The sequence below is a fragment of the Ovis aries genome, chromosome 12 (genome assembly GCF_016772045.2).
Source record: "Ovis aries strain OAR_USU_Benz2616 breed Rambouillet chromosome 12, ARS-UI_Ramb_v3.0, whole genome shotgun sequence".
Lineage (NCBI taxonomy): Eukaryota > Metazoa > Chordata > Mammalia > Artiodactyla > Bovidae > Ovis > Ovis aries.
In genome coordinates, this window is record NC_056065.1 from 26,303,676 (window position 1) to 26,315,719 (window position 12,044).

Here is a 12,044-nt window from a genome sequence, read left to right on the forward strand (position 1 = left end):
CGTATGGGTATGGGACTTTTCTCTGGGCCTCCAGAGAAGGGAGGACTGGAACTCGGCCCTAGCAGACCAGAACCAGAATTCGAGTTCTGTGCCAAGAGGAGGTGATCAGTCTCCAATCCTCAGCTCAGGCTGAGGGCCCTTCGACCAGATTTCTGTGTCCAGGACCGGGGAACTAGAAAAACAGGAGAGGATAGGAAGATTTAAGGAGAGGAAAGAGAGAGGGAAGGGGAGAGAGGGCAATAAAGTCTCTTGTTCCTTACCGGTCAGGGTTATTACGGTAAAGACTTTACTGCTGCTGCTGCTAAGCTGCTTCAGTCGTGTCCTGTGCGACCCCATAGACGGCAGCCCACCAGGCTTCCCCTTCCTGGGATTCTCCAGGCAAGAACACTGGAGTGAGTTGCCATTTCCTTCTCCAATGCATGAACGTGAAAAGAGAAAGTGAAGTCGCTCAGTCGTGTCCGACTCTTAGCGACCCCATGGACTGCAACCTACCAGGCTCCTCCATCCATGGCATTTTCCAGGCAAGAGTGCTGGAGTGGGGTGCCATTGCCGTCTCCAAAAGACTTTACTAGGTGCTTGTATTTTGTTATTTGGGTCATCACGGCAATAGTTAAAATTCTCAGACTCAAAGAAATCATCCCAGCTTCACAAAAGGGTGGAGAGGGGTATTTTCTCTCCAAGAACCTGTCAGCAAGTGAGCAAGCTGTTCCACTGGGAATGAGGAGAAACCATTGTCAAGTAGTTTTCCCTCTGGGCCTGCCTCTGAGGTCAAGCAGGCTCTAGGGACTGAGAGGAGGGGTAGGAGGGAAGGGAGTCTGCAATCAGACCAGATTCTGCTTCTGGAATGAGCCTTCAGTGTCTTTGGCATTTCCTGCCATGGGGCTCAGGGGCACCCTCCACCCTGACCCCGATTCCTCCCCGACCCAGCCTGACCTTCACACTCACCTCCTTAACCATTTTATGACTCCCTCGAGGACCTGCTTCCCTGGTGGCTCAGCCAGAAAACGTCTACCCCGCAATTCAGGAGACCTGAGTTCGATCCCTGGGTCAGGAAGATCCCCTGGAGAAGGAAATGGCAACCCACTCCAGTATTCTTGCCTGGGAAATCCCATGGATGGAGGAGCCTGGTAGGCTACAGTCCATGTGGTCACAAAGAACCAGACATGACTGAGAGACTTCACTTTCCTTTCCTTTGAGGGCCTGCAGAGGAGCCAGCCGCCTCCCCACCTCCCAGGCTCACCTCTGGGCCCTCTGCCCGCCTCCACACTCCCACTCCCCTCCACCCTACCCACCACCACCACGCCCTGCAAGAGGCCAAGAGAGAGTGCCCTGGGTCTCTGGTTTGTAACTGGCCCTACATGCCCCCAGTGGGTGGAAATGGGGTAGAGAGACTGGGCTGTGTGATACCAGCATTAGCATCCACACCTGAAGGAAGGACCAGTCCAGCCACAGAGCGTGAGAGGAGGAGGGAGGCAGCAGGAGACACTTGCAGGAAACTGATCAAGAACATTCCCACCTTCCTCCTAGAGAAGACGTCACAGGCCCCCACCCCTGGGAAGAAACCTTCTGATTCTCCTTTAGAGAGGGATGGTGCACCCCACCCCCACGAAAAACAGGGACCCGAGAAACAATCATCATGGATGTTAAATCTGGGCTCCTAGAAACTCTGAGGATCAAACTGGTCCATCCTAAAGGAAATCAGTCCTGAATATGCATTGGAAGGACTGATGCTGAAGCTGAACCTCCAATACTTTGACCACCTGATGCAAAGAACTGACTGCTTAGAAAGGACCTGATGCTGGGAAAGATTGAAGGCAGGAGGAGAAGGGGACGACAGAAGATAAGATGGTTGGATGGCATCACCAGCTCGGTAGATATGAGTTTAAGTAAGCTCCAGGAATTGGTGATGGACAGGGAGGCCTGGCCTGCTGCAGTCCATGGGGTCACAAAGAGTAGGACACGACTGAGCAACTCAACTGACTGAAACTCAGTTCAGAGAAAAAAACTCTGAGTTCAGGGATCCCTTTAGCAGGACACAAGGCCCTAAGCAGCATCTCCTCTACCCTATATAAGTGACATGCGGGCATGCTAAGTTGCTTCAGTCGTGTCCGATTCTTTGTGACCCCATGGACTGTTGTCCACCAGGCTCCTCTGTCCGTGGGATTCTCAGGGCAAGAATAGTGGAGTGGGTTGCCATGCCCTCCTCCAGGGGATCTTCCCAGCCTACCAATCAAACCTGCGTCTCCTGCAACTTCTGCATTGCAGGAGGATTCCTTACCGCTGAGCCAACAGGGAAGCGCATATAGGCAACACAGACAGTGAAGAAAACAGCAAGCTTTGCCTTGGGGAAGCTTTGTGTCTATGATCCTTCCGTCAACAGACCTCTACCAGGGACCCATCAGGCGCCAGGCACTGTGCCAAGGTCACAAAGTGAGTAAGAAAGACCCAGTCCTCCATTTCAGGAACTTACAGGCTAGGCAGGGATCAGACCCATAAGTATTTGTCACACCTGGTTATAAATGCTGTAACAGAAGTTATACAAAAAGTGCTAAGGTAACAGCTCTAATTATTCATTATCATGTTTTCTGATTTATATTCAAGTCCACATCATAGAATATACACGAGAGAGCACTTATGTCTTGAGATGGCTTGCATTTCTGATCAGTTTCTAGAAAAGAATTCCTCCAGGCCACTCCCTTCTGAATATGAGTCAGGAAGCTGAGGCTTCTCCGGCATAAACTGGGTCAGAGCAGGGGTGACTGGGCCCCACTGCAGGTTCCAAGCAGAGTCTGGACACAGCCTGAGGTGGGTGGAGGCAGGTAGCAGGACCAGACCCCGCTCTGAGAAGCGGAGGCCTCCGTGCCAGCCCCAGCCCTCTCCTACGGCTGCCACAGCCCTTCTCTGGCCTCGGCCTCTCATCTGGTGATGAGATGGGAGGAGACGGTCCTGCCCTCTTCTCCACCTCCAAGCCGGTAGCCTTGGTGAGTCTCATCCTTGCCATTAGATGCTGAAGAACCTCCACTCTCTGAGTCAGACCCTGTGAGGCTACATCGCTAGGACATGACTCAGACCCCGACTCAGCTGGGAGGCTCCTCTGGTAATATTCCCTTATTTGGCCCCAGGCAGGGGCTCACTTGGGAGCTGCTGGGCAGGGCCTCTTTCTGGGCCAAGGAAGAACCTGTGTGCTGAACACCCAGGCAGGGACAGCCGGTCACGGGCTCCGTAACTGACAGGCTCATCCTCAGAAGGGACTAGTGCTAAGGAAGTTCTTCCCAAGCTTTAAATCATATGGAAGTTTAGGTTATAAACTGTCTGGAGAATGACTTGGGCGCCGTTAAGATTCACTGTGCCTGGAAGCCCAAATTAACATTCTAAAAGGTAAATATCTCTGTAGAAAAGTCGAGCAAGTGTCTGCTTGTGTGTGTGTGTGGTGTGTGTGTTTATTATAGAAGACAAACAACCTCTCCGAGGAGGAAGCATCAGGCAGTGCAGACATCCTAGTTCTGCTCCCAGCTCTGGCTGCGTGCACACGTGGCCCCTGTGGCTGGAAGCTGAAAGCAAGAGTGGAAGATGGACCAGGCAGATTCTGAAACAGGAAGAGCTGAATCAGTTGTACACAAAGGGCACAGGCAGAGGAAGGGGAGCTGGTGACGGTGGTTGAGGAAGAATAGGCTGAGACCTGGGAGGAAAGCCAGGGGAGGGAGTGTCCACGGAAACAGAGGGGGAAAAGGTTTTGAGGAGGGAAAGAGCTGCACAGGACGAAGCAAGAAGAGAGAAGCCTTCCAACCTGCCAAACAGCTCAAAAGGTATGGCTCAGAATATCATCTATAGTCTTTGAGAAAAACCAAGATCTTCTTTAAAAAAAAAAAATTGAGCCATTAGGAAATGTAGATGTCTTTTTAAATTTTATTTATTTATTTTGACTGTGCTATGCCACATGTGGGATCTAGTTCCCAGCCAGGTACTGAACCCATGTCCCATCTAGTGGAAATGGGAGTCTTAACCGCTGGGCCACTAGGGAAGCCCCAGAACTAAGATCTTTGATTGAGAATCTGGAAGCCATCAGTGACTGTGCAGTCTGGGGCATACTGGAGAATAAGGGTCAGAAAGTTCATTTTTCACCCCATTGGTTCTGCAAACCACATGGCCCTGGGTCTAGGGCTGCTGCTGCTGCTGCTAAGTCACTTCAGTCATGTCCGACTCTATGCAACCTCATAGACGGGCAGGGCTTCCCAAACACAGCTTTGCGTTCAAATTCCAACTCCCCCACTCACTGGCTGGATGACCCCAGGGAAGTCATTGGAACTCCTGGTGCTTCAGTTTCCTCATCTGTAAATGTGGGGAAAACAACAAGACCCATCTCCTAGGGTTACTGTGAGGAATAAAAGAAAAAAAATGTGCAGAGTATTCAAGATGAAGACCAACTCTCCCTAGGCTGCTCCAGCCCCTGACATACGGCAGAGGCGCCGAGCTGGCCATTTCTGTCCACCTCTAACAGGCCAACTTTGCTCAGGTGTCCTTCGTGAGTTGGCTGGGACTTTCTCAGGTGGTACTGCTGGCCCACCAACCCCGTCATCTTTCCTTCTCTTTCTCTCTTTCCACAGGTGTCAGGCTTATACTGTGGTCCAAAGACTCCCCGACATCCTCTGCCCCCTCTGCACTTCTCTTTCATGGGTATCACCCCCAATCAACATCTTGCATGTCCAGTTTCACGCTGGCATTTGCTTCCTGGAGGACCCACATTGACAAACTAGGTAAAACAGAATTCTTCGCTATGGGACTTGCCTAAGTCTTTAACGTAAGAATATACATTATGATTCTCAACAGGGGAACATAATCGGAAATGTGTCCCAGATTTATTTGATCTCTAAAAGCTAACACACACATACTCACACCCACAACACCGCAGAACAGCCATTGACGTCTCATGGAACTTACGATCTGTTGAGTAAAGTTTGATGAACACTGAAGGGGAAGGCCTCTACAGTTCCATCCCTGGGATTCTGTCACAGGGCTCTCAAAAGGTGAAACACTTCAGTAATTAGAGTGCTTCCAGGGCTTCGTTGTACAGAAGGGAAGTCCCAAGTCCTCACTTGATTTTTCTCAACAACCCAAGAGATATTTATGTCTCCTCTGTTTGCACATAGTACATTATTAATACTGATGTAATCATCCCTATGTTACAGGTGGAAAAACTGAGGCTTAGGAAGGTTAAGACACTTGCCTCAGATCCACACTTAAGTTCCTGGTATTGACACTGAGTCATGATCATTTTGAGATGTTGCCTTGATGGGCGGCCAAAGGGAGTGGGGAAATGGAAAGGTTCCTGAATCTAGGTCCCAGGAATAAATTGGATGACAGCAAAAACAAGATGTCACTAGGTTGAGCCCTGTGCCTAAAGGAGAAAGAAGGTAAAAAGTAACAGCAAGAGAGTGGTGCCTGCGCCCAGGTGGAATGCAATATCGCACAGAGGAGAAAAAAATACCCCAAACTGCCAAATAGCATCTGTAACAGAGCGTGGGGAATGTGGAGGCGCATGGGGCTTCCCTGGTGGCTCAGATGGAAAAGAGTCTGCCTGCAGTGCCGGAGACCCAGGTTTGATTCCTGGGTTGGGAAGATCCCCTGGAAGAGGGCATGGCAACCTACTCCAGTATCCTTGCCTGGTGAATCCCATGGACAGAGGAGCCTGATGGGCTACAGTCCATTGGGTTGCAAAGAGTTGGTCATGACCAAGTGACTAACACAGAGGGATTAGGAGAGAGGGCTGTGTGGCTATCCTTGGAACAGCAGGATTGGCGACTGGCTGCCCCAACCCCATCCGTGTCCGCTCAGAGTTCTAGCCCGGTCTGCAATCCCCAGCCCCACGTCAACCCAGTCCACGCGCTGTAGGATTACCACCTAACCCAGCAGAGGCTAGATCAGTGTGGCCACCAGCTTCCCTTCCAATGGGTGGGTATCTGGAAACACAGTGGTTATGAAACATTTTCAAGTTCATTCTCCGATAACAAGCCTGTTGACTGATTGGCTGAAAAAAACAGGAATGGAATTGGGAGAAGTAATGAATCCAAGAGACCAGACAGAGCCAGGCTTCTCTGATGCAGTTACCCACATCCCAGTGTAAACAAATGAGCCCTGGTGATGTTTACCATTGCTCTGAACAGCCGCAAACATTACTGGGGAAGCTGGTTTCTGTCCCAGCTCATGTGGGCGTGGTGGGGACAACTGCACGGCAGCCACCAAGCCTGCAGACAGGGAGGGCAGAGGGGCCGAGTATCCCTTCTGCCTTCTCGTCATCTGAGCTGGAGCATACGTGGGGCAGTTCTAGAACTTCTACATAAAAAAAAAGCTTAGGGCTGGAGATGGAGATGGTAGGTATAGCGGGGTGCACTGGGGCCTGGTCTTGAGGCTTTTTTGCCTAGTAAGCCCCCTGTTCTGGCTCAGAAATGTATTTATGTGGGGGGCTTAGAGGTTCTGCTGATGGAAGTTATGGTTGGGGCCAGCCCCCATCCCAGCACCTGTGGTGCAGACATTGGAGCTTATTGCTTCCAGCAGAGGAGAGAACACCCGCCCTGCGGTCCCTCCCTGCTACAGGTGGCATGAAAATAGAGGAATCGCTCCCAGAGCGTCAAGGACACCCCGGCCTTGAGGACAAAGGTGCGCGGCTGCTGGTGAAGCGGCCGAGGCAGTCCAGTGCCAGCAATTTCATGCACCCTGTGATTCGACGCTTACAAACAACTCTGTGAACTTTGCCACGCAGGTAGTTTTCCCCCATTTGAAGCTATAAAAGAATTGATGGTTAGTGTTTTGACAACTCCAAAGGACCCCACAAATACAAGATATAACATTATCAGCAAAGCTATCACCAGGGGACCCCTTCTATGGAAACTGCTCCCAGAGATGGTGTGTGGTAGGTACCAGCCTCTCTGGCCTCTTGGCAAGAGTCGGATAAAATACCTTGAGTTCCAGCTGACTGATAAAATCATCAAAGGGCCCAAGAAACTGTCTGGGCTTTTGGAAGCTTGCTTTGCCAGGCACGGCCCAGCCTAGCCCTTGGAAACACACAGGACACCCCCTCCGCGCGGTGGAATCCAACAGGCCCTTCCAACCCTTACGGGACACGCATGAGGAAAGAATAAGTTCTGCAGCAGCTCCAGCAAGGAGAAGTCTCTAAAACAAAACCATATGTTGTTAACACTGCAGAATTTGTATTCCTCCTGTTCTCCGCTAGATTCTGATCATGGGCCTGAAAGTTGAGGAGAAGACAGAACTAGCTTTGCCTCAGCCTCAGTTCTAGGGGAGAGATGGCCCCTTGCCCTCCTAAGCCAGGAAAAGAGACTGGACAGGACAAAGGCTCTGTTACATAATAGCTGTCACTCTGCTGGGCCTCAGTTTCCTCGTCTGTCAAATGAGGAAATAAGATCTCCCTGACCAATTAAAGATTTAAATGTGCAAACGTGTATAGTGAGCGGCACTCAGCCTGGCACATAGAGGGGTCAGTTAAGAAGTTGGCTTGGAAGAGTGTCCCCAGGCCCTTCATACCATGCCCGGTCACCTCTCAAGCAGCCGTGCTATGGAGTTGGTATGACCTAAATGCTTTATTTTCTCTTCTTTTCACTTGCAAAAAATAATCTGCAGGAAAAAAGTCTATGAAAGGATGTCCTACTGTATAGGACAGGGCTTCCCTAGTGACCAGTGGTAAAGAATCCGTCTGCCAATGCAAGAGATGCAGGTTCAACCCTGGATCGGGGAGATCCCCTAGAAGAGGAAATGGCAACCCACTGCTGTATTCTTGCCTGGGGAATCCCAGGGACAGAGGAGCCTGGCGGGCTGCAGTCCATGGAGTCTCACTGAGTGACTGAGCACACACTATATAGCACAGAGAAATATACTCAATCTCCTATGATAAACCATAATGGGAAAGGATATTTTAAAAAGAATGTACATATAGATTTAACTGAATCACTTTGCTGTACAAGTAGAAATTAACACAACATTGTAAATCAACTCTACTTCAATTAAAAATATATTGATCAAGAAAAGAAAATCTACTAAAAGAAATTCCTTTGCTGTGGCCCTCTGGCACACACACATTCCCTCTCTCTCTCTGTCACACACACCCCTGCTGATGCACAGACTTGTGCTTTACCCCTAGGCAGTTTTGGGTAATCCCAGCAGCACTGACTCACCCCTGCTCTCAGGACTGGTGACTCACTGGATCGGTGAGGCTGGTAGGGTATATGTGTGTCTGTCTGTGCTGGTGAGCCCTGTGGAAGGGATTGTGTGGTCAGAGAGAGATGAGGTTTTGCCAGATCCAGCGAGATAGCATTATGTGAGAGGCTCTGAGAAGTACAGGGCAGCAGTTATTCAGGTTTTAAAAACTGGATCTCTTCCAATGGTGGGCATGGTCATCACCGTGTGTAGTTATAAGTAAATGTTATGAGTTCCTTTGTGAGACTCCTGTGTGCAGAGGCCCTAAAGGCTGGCAAATCAGCTGCCAGGGCTGCAGAGAAAATTGGGCATTGCACCAGCCCAGAGGGAGGCAGTCCGGGGTGACGAGGAGGCTCCTCTGCCAAGGGCTGCAGGGAGCTTCTGTTAGGGCTGGTTTGCCTTTGTCACTAAAAGGCCTGGGGAACCTCAGCCACTTGCCTGGGAGAAGGGGCTTTCCTGAAACCGGCTGTCCTCCAGCAGACCAGCTGGAGAAGCAGTCTACCCACTTGGCTGCTGGAAGGGTGCACAAGTTTTCTCTCAAGAGCCCAGAGCTCAGCGCCCCAGTGGAAAGTCAATAGTGCAGGAAATTAACAATTTCCAGGAGGTGCTGTCTCTTCCCTCCCTTCTCCACTGGCATGGTTTCATGAAACTCTTGCATCAGCAACCCGTGAGCTAGAAAAGAATGCCTGCGTCCCCCATTTCACCCAAGGGTACAGAAAGCAAAGCCCAGTGCTTGCTGGTAGTGTACGAAACACATTCAGACTTAGATGGGGAAGACTAATCAGAAAGAAAGGCTGTTGCAATCAGGGGAATTCTCCGGTCTCAGAAAGCTGCAACAGTCTCAAAATCAAACAAAATGGACTTTGTGTGTGTGTTTAATAGAGTAAAGGAGGGGCAACAGAGATAAGCAGAATGTTTGGAGGGGAAGCCAGACAAACAAGGGGAAACGAATGGGGTCGGATAGGAAACAGTCATGCTGGAGTCAGCAGATTCTCAGGAGAAGCTGATAAGGGGGGGGCCCAGTCCATTTTTTTCTGTGTTGGCTTGGGCTTGGAGGCAAGGGAGAAACCTGATAAAGTCTGGTCAAGCAGAGGGTAAGAAATGGACCCCTGAACAGCTGGTCAAGGACAAGAATAGATGAAGAAGGAGGAGTAAAGCTGGTGAATACAAAACCAAGCCAAGTGGAGGCTGATTCCACAAAATCAGGCGTGCCTGGGAAGTCCACGCTCGAAGCATTTGGTGCACAGGGCTCAGTCCTCAAATATGAAAACAGACTCATGGCGGGCAATGCAATTCACACATCCTTCATCCTCTCCAGGAAATTTAGAAAATGGGGTGCAATAGGCAGTCCCCAGAAGATTCTGAGGGGGAGAGAGGTAGATCCTTCAAATGCAACCCCTACCCCTTTTAAGACGGATGTGTGGCCCTCAAGATCAACATCAGCGCTGACTTTAAAAAAGAAGCTGGCACCCTGATGATGGGCAAGTACAGACAGCATTGGCTCATACCGCCTGTCAGCAGACCTTCTGGTCATGGACTCTTTGGCTATGAAAGGACCCCAGAGGTCACCACCACCCCATCTCTGAGCCCCCTTTGGCCGAGGGACCCCAAACTGGCTGGCCCTCAATCATTAAAGACCAAACACTTTCTGACCTACGGAGCCTTGGCTGCACAGCCCAGAATCTGTATTTTTAACACACTACAAGTGATTCTGATATTCAGCCAAGCTGGGGAACTCCTGACCCCTTGAACGCAACCAGCAGTGCTGGACTCCCAGCATCACAAGGTGGCCCATTGCACATGGCCCAGCTCCAGCCACTATTTAATCATTTTTCATGGTGAATTAAAATCTGTGCCCCTTCAAATCTGCCACTAGTTCCTTCTCTCCCTCTGAAGCAACACAGAATGAACACATTTCCTCTTCTCCAGGACAATCCTGCAAACACTTGAAGTTAGTACTACCTGCCCAATATCCTCTTGCTTCCCCTGTGGCTCAGCTGGTAAAGAACCCACGTGCCAATGCAGCTCAACAGACATGGGTTCAATCCCTGGGTTGGGAAGATTCTCTAGAGAAGGAAATGGCAATCCACTCCAGTATTCTTGCCTGGGAAAGCCCAAGAAGAGAGGAACCTGGCTGGCTACAGTCCATGTGGTCCATGCAGTCACAGAGTCAGACAGGATGGAGCATGCACACATGCCCATCCTATTATCCAAGGAAAAATGCCTGTTTTCCTTTTTTTGCCTCTGTTTTCTTTGACTATTTCTTACCCATTTTATTTATTTAGTTAGTTTTGATCTAACTCATGAACAAAAGAGGGAACCCAGTGTATGTTCTTGAAAAATTAGTTCAAACAAGAATCTGAAAGAACAATTAGGAATACTAAATGGAATTTGTTAATATAAGCAAAACTGAGAGAGGGAAGACAGTTGATTGCACTTCTACCCCAAGAAGTTCATTTGCATATACACAGACAAGAATTATTTGCATTACTATCAATTTCTACATTGCACAGAGCAGTAAACATCCTGAAGACTATGAAAGGATGCTTAGGCACAGACCCTGGCAAGGTGATTAGGTTTCATCTAATTCTGATAGGGACAGAGTAGGATAATCAAATAGCTCTGAAATCCCACTATGAGATTATATCACTAGACAGAGAAGCAACTTTAGGAGGCTTTGGGAGACCACAGTAAGTTAGTGATCACTCAAGAAAGCCAGGTTTGCTTAACCACAAAATCAAGCAGGCTTGCTTAGTAACAAAACCATGCAACAGAAGCATCAGACATTCCCCCAAAACAATAAAACAAAGGTGGCATGAGGCCTATAACCTGACCAGTGAGTTCAGTAAGTTAATGACCCCTAGGACATGCTCTCTGCACACATAAAGAAGCAGGAGATATTAAGAAGAGGTGGCAAAAAGAACTGTACAAAAAATATCTTCACGACCAAGATAATCACGATGGTGTGATCACTCACCTAGAGCCAGACAACCAGGAATGTGAAGTCAAGTAGGCCTTAGAAAGCATCACTACAAACAAAGCTAGTGGAGGTGATGGAATTCCACTTGAGCTATTTCAAATCTTGAAAGATGATGCTGTGAAAGTGCTGCACTCATTATGCCAGCAAATTTGGAAAACTCAGCAGTGGTCACAGGACTGGAAAAGGTCAGTTTTCATTCCAGTCCCAAAGAAAGGCAATGCCAAAGAATGCTCACACTACTGCACAATTGCACTCATCTCACATGCTAGCAAAGTAATGCTCAAAATTCTTCAAGCCAAGTTTCAACAATACATGAACCATGAACTTCTAGATGTTCAAGCTGGATTTAGAAAAGGCAGAGGAACCAGAGATCAAATTGCCAACACCTGTTGGATCACTGAAAAAGCAAGAGAGTTCCAGAAAAAGGTATATTTCTGCTTTATTGACTATGCCAAAGCCTTTGACTGTGTGGATCACAATAAACTGTGGAAAATTCTGAGAGAGATGGGAATCCAGACCACCTGACCTGCCTCTTGAGAAACCTATATGCAAGTCAGGAAGCAACAGTTAGAACTGGACATAGAACAACAGACTGGTTCCAAATAGGAAAAGGAGTACGTCAAGGCTGTATATTGTCACCCTGCTTATTTAACTTATATGCAGAATACATCATGCAAAATCCCAGGCTGGATGAAGCACAAGCTGGAATCAAGATTGCCGGGAGAAATATCAATAACCTCAGATATGCAGATGACACCACCCTTATGGCAGAAAGTGAAGAGGAACCAAAAGGCCTCTTGATGAGGGTCGAAGTTGAGAGTGAAAAAGTTGGCTTAAAACTCAGCATTCAAATAAA

General features: G+C 48.9%; 1 long non-coding RNA gene across 1 annotated transcript; it reads left to right on the forward strand.

Annotated features, from left to right (window-relative positions):
• The first annotated feature begins 2,268 nt into the window (after positions 1–2,268).
• LOC114117291 (uncharacterized) lies at positions 2,269–8,044 on the forward strand. Its single transcript, XR_003591008.3, has 2 exons — positions 2,269–2,430; positions 4,605–8,044. It is a non-coding gene; the product is annotated as an uncharacterized LOC114117291 (long non-coding RNA).
• The last annotated feature ends 4,000 nt before the right edge of the window (positions 8,045–12,044 follow it).